Genomic DNA, 5,512 nt, shown 5'->3' with positions numbered 1-5,512 from the left:
TTATTGTTGTTCTATTGAACAAATCATGCTAATGTTTTTTCTACAACAGATTAGCCATCTGATGCAATAGATTAACCATCTAATGCAACAAATTAACCATCTGATGCAATAGAGTAACCAGCTGATGCAATAGATTTATTATTTGATGCAACAAATTAACCATCTGATGCAACAGATTTATTCTATGATGCAATAGAGGAACTATCGAATAAAAATCTGATGCAATAGATTAACCATATGATTAAATTTACCATTGGATTAAAAATTTGGTGCAACAAATTAACCATATGATGCAACAGATACAACAGAGGAACCATCTGATTAAAAATCTGATGCAACAAATTTACCATCTCTGAGGTAATGGGGGAATCATCAGATTAAAAATCTAGTGCAACAGCTTAATCATCTGATGCAATAGATGGAAATTCTGTTAGATAAAATTCTATCAATAATTCCAATAGGACATGTCCAAGACCTGATTTTTTCAACTGACCATTCATCTATCGCAAGAGACAGTCCTTCTGTTGGAAGAAATCTAAACAGTATTGACCGTTGACAACTGTTCTAACAGATCACTTATATGTTGCAACAGATGTGTGATCTGTTGAACAAAGTAGTCATCTGTTTTAACAGATGAGTGATTTATTTTTGTTGTTGCAATAGATTACTCATCTGTTGCAACAGGTTAATTATATATTGCAACAGATAACCTTTTGGTGCAACAGATGTGTGATTTATTGTAACTGTTATTTTACTGTTGTACATGTTAGATATACTGTTATCCTTTTTTAATGATGCATGAATCAATTATAATCTATTTTATGTTCATGTTATTTTTAGATTATATCGCTCCCAAAAGAATAGAAACCGAATCAAGTGCAAGTAAAGGAACAAGTGAAGCATCTAGGCTACATCCACGACTCTATGAGATTGCTTTACAAGAGAAGGAATATTTCAAAAGAGGTGATCCAAATGCTAATAGCCTTTCCACCGAAGAGTTGGCCAAAACCTTCAACATTGATAGTTATCTTGTAAGAATATAGTGTGATGTTTCTATAGATTTAACGGGTGATTTTGTGGTTAAGTCATTCTTGGGAAAATTTTTCAACTTCTTTAAAAAACTACTTCGAGAATAAAATTTGGAAGCTTATTTCAGGGACAGCTAACTTTGGGCAATATCTTGATTTATGTGAGGACAACAATGCTCGTTTCAAATGAAAATAGTATATAATCTTCTCAAGTTTAGGTTTATGTATAAAAACAAAGATAAAATGGATGAGGTGTGGATAAATTACTGTGGTATGCCTACTTGTTTTGGTTGGAAGGAGTTTTCCATAGTTACTAGACTAAAATGTTATCCTCCTTCTCCTTCTCAAGTTATACCTATTCTAATCCAAAAAAATACCTTGCACACCCAAAAAAGGCAAATGCAAGTTAAACGATCATAAAGACTTGGTGTCCCTTGTTGGTCCAAGCTTCAAAAATAAAATTTTGATAGAAGCGTTGAAAGGTAAAAAAGACTTTCAAATAAGCACAAGCAATCATTGTGCTTGGTTTGATTTGTACATAATATTCTTTGGGCGAGAGACGTTAACAACAAAATACCACATGGTTTAATAAATCTCCCCAAGGATCTTGGGGCATTTAACAACTATCCTTGGGGTTATGAAAGCTTCAAAATGACTATGTTGACTCCATTAACGCCAAAGACTGTCAACTTATATGGCTCTCCATAGGCTTTCATGGTAAATATATCTTTTATTATGATATGATTTATTTTTTTAATTTAATAATTCTTTTAATTTATTGACGTTATTTTATAGGTTTGGGCGTTTGAAATCATTCCTTATTTAAGTAAATAAGTGAACTACCAGGAAGAAGTTTCCTGTCCAAGAATTCTGAGATGGTTGTCGATCAAAAATGATAAAAATGTAAAATTCCACTAGAGATTAAGGTGGCTAAGAGGAGAAGAAAAGAAATTTTCAAGGTAACATCAAGCATCGAAAAAAGAAAAATCGCAACTCCTCTGTCTTTGTCTGGCACCTTTGATCAATGTACAAGGTCCACAGGAGAGCAACATGAGCTGAAGAAGGTGAATATATATCATCTGTTCCAACAAATAAACAGACATATATTTGTTTCAACAGATGATACATCTGGTGAAAAGTATAAAACAGATATATATATATTTGTTGCAACAGTTATCTAACCAGTTGCATCAGATGCATTGTATGTTACAATATATATCCATCTGTTTCAACAAATCAAATAGGTCTCCGTACTATTTTAATTTGTAATAACGGATAAGTCATATGTTTCAACGGATAGGTTATCTATTTGAAATTATCGTACAACTCTTTTTTACCTTTTTGAATTTGTCCCAATAGATGATCCATCTGTTGCAACAGATAGATAATTTGTTGTATATTTGTGGTTAGTATTGAACATTCTGGCTTTCCAAGTGAATGTCATTGTAGAAGCTACTGCTGAACAGCATAATATCACAGTTGATAATCCATCAACTGCTTCCAAAGAAGATGAAAAAATGGAGCTTATCAGTTCGGGAGAATGGAAGAATTACCCATTTGAAGGGTTCAACATCTTGGATGAGGCTCCAAAAAAACTAACAAAGTTGATCAACAACTATTCAGAATCGATTGCCAATGGGTTGTTAAAGCATCATGCCGGCAGGTAGATAAATTGTTTTTAAAGATATTGATTTATACAATTCTTGTTGTAAAAACATGACATTAACACATATAAATCATGTAGAAAGTAAAATGACGAACACTACAAAGTGAACGAATCGGGGTCTTGATTTTGATATGTTCGACATTGTTGTTGCACATCCCGGAATGAAGGATTGTTCTATTTGATGTCACAACCCCAAACTTGCTGGAATGATGAGGTTTAAATGTCATACATATAACTATTAATTAATACTTTATTTAATTACATATGTGTATTAATTTTATTGTCATGTAATCTGAAATATTTGATAATATGTGCAGCACATCGATGTCATTTTTTACTACCTTCAAAAGAAGGCCAAGTTACAAACACAAGAACAATACAGAGACACGACAGGCAAATGTTTATACAAAGTTTACATCAATAATGCCTACGATAGGTATTGTCAACAACAGCCAAAAGTTTCCTGAATTAAGAAATGCTTAATCAACATCATTAAAGGATTTAGCATTCCAACTGGCTTACCTTGACATTTGGTCGATGAAGTGTACATCCCAATCAATTGTAGTGATGAATTTCATTGGGTGTTGGATGTCGTCATTATAAAAGAGAGAAGCATCCGAGACATTCTGAGCCATTGTCTAAGATACAAAAGCTTTCCAAAATATTACCTACTTACCTTGATATGAGTGGTTTTTTGGACCAAAATATTTGTATTAATTGGTCAACGATTGAAGCATACCGGGATAAAGTGAGTAATTCATTTGATGTAGAATATGTTGAAGGAATTGCTCAACAACCCATTGGTAGCCTGTAAGTATCATGATTTAGTTTCATTTCATATATTTCACAACGCTTACATAAATTACAAGATATGGATTTATTTGATTTTTAAAAACACAGATACTGCGATCTTTTTGTTTCCGCTTACGCCGAGTATTGAGTGATGGATTACAAGTACCAAATGATGGACTTGATGCCGAATTACTCCATAAAAGATATGCTACTTTTTATGGAAATACGGAAAAGCAAAAGCTCAGAAAGCATACGCAAGTGACATTAAAGATCCATGACGACCAAAGCCGAATTCCATAGCTCCAGATGAAGAATAACTTATCCATATTGAGTATATCTTTATAGCTTGAGTCTGTCAAAGTAACAACCTCTCCTTAGAAATTGTTGGCACCAAATGTTAATTTTTTTTTTCTTTGTTAAGTAGATCACATGTACCCATAATAATTTTTTTACATTTCATTTATTTGTTGAGTTATTTCAGGTAATTTCTGAAGGCTTCAATTTATTTTATGTCGTCTATGAATTTAATTTAATCCGTAGATTTGAACTTATTAAATCAAATGGAATACTGGATTCAAATATCGCAATAGATAATGCATCTGTTGCAACTGATAATTCATCTGTTGTAACAAGACAAAATATCTGTTGAAAATTATCAAACAAATTTAGACATATGTTGCAACATGTAGGACATCTGTTGGAAATTATCAAACAGGTCTTCCTACTATTTTGATTTGTTTCAATAGATTACCTATCAGTTGCAATAGATATACTATATGTTACAACAAATTGTATATCTATAATCTGTTCCGACAGATAGACTTAGAAACGTCTGCATAATGCAATAGATGACCAACCTATTGCAACAGATAATCAATCTGTCAAAAAAGATAGACTATCTATTATAACAAATAGACAAACTGTTGTGTCGCGGCCTATTCGAATCGGTCGAAACAGCACACAACATATGGTGGTTATGTGGTGTCTTGTCGTGACTCGAATTTTGAAAATTCATTATTTAGAGTCGCCACCTAACTTTTTAGGAAAATTAGGAATAACCCATTTTTTTTTTATGTAATACTCTGTTTTGGTCTATCGAAACATTTGAGATTCTGAGTAAGAGTTTTGGTTACTCGAGGGAAGGTATAAATCACCCCTCAGAAGCTATCCAAAATAGTCCTTAAACTCAGTTTAGGAAGAATATTCTGGAAAAAGTATTTATTATTATTTTCTTTATTATCATCTTTATATTTTATTTATATTTGAAAAAATGAAAATAATTATTTAAACCAAGTAAAAAAAAAAAATAAGTCGAGAATAGGAGGTATTTCTGTACATGATAAGTGTAAAGAGTATAGAAAGGAAATAGCATAGACATGTATGAAAGGATTTATGTACTAAGATAGGTACAGAGGAATATGTGTATATGGAATAAGTAAAATGCAAAATATATATCGGGTATGTATGAAGTAACAGGTGAGGTATATGTGGTACGGTATGACAAAATTATACATATGTAATTCAAGAGAGACAGTATAACATGTGAAATAGTATATATTGAATGTGAGATGGTGTGATGTACGTCAAATAGTATTTATATCTAAAACGAGTCAAAATAACATGTGTATTATAATGTATATACAAAATATAAAATATGCATGCAGCAAGTGCATACAAAGTAATGTATAGATGTGCATGTCGTAATGTGCATTATGGGTCGATGAAATAATTTATAAATGTAGTAAGTGAAAATAAGTGTGAGTGATAATAACATTAATATATCTTTGAACATGTAAACATACTAATATGATTTTTTGGAAATAATACGTAAATATATACTACCACATTTGAAAGAAAATCAACATGTTCCAGTTGATTCCATGTTATAGGCCCATAATTTGTCTCGATTCAATCCCTTTAAAAGAGTCTTATTATGCACTTTATTTTGGATTATAAACCTGAAAGTGTTGTTAGCAATATCCTATTTTTCAAAATATAGTTTAACCTAATTTCTATGAAAAACATT

Source organism: Capsicum annuum, chromosome 11 (assembly GCF_002878395.1).
Source record: "Capsicum annuum cultivar UCD-10X-F1 chromosome 11, UCD10Xv1.1, whole genome shotgun sequence".
Lineage (NCBI taxonomy): Eukaryota > Viridiplantae > Streptophyta > Magnoliopsida > Solanales > Solanaceae > Capsicum > Capsicum annuum.
The sequence above is the reverse complement of the archived record's forward strand: the minus strand, read 5'-3'. Positions refer to the sequence as shown.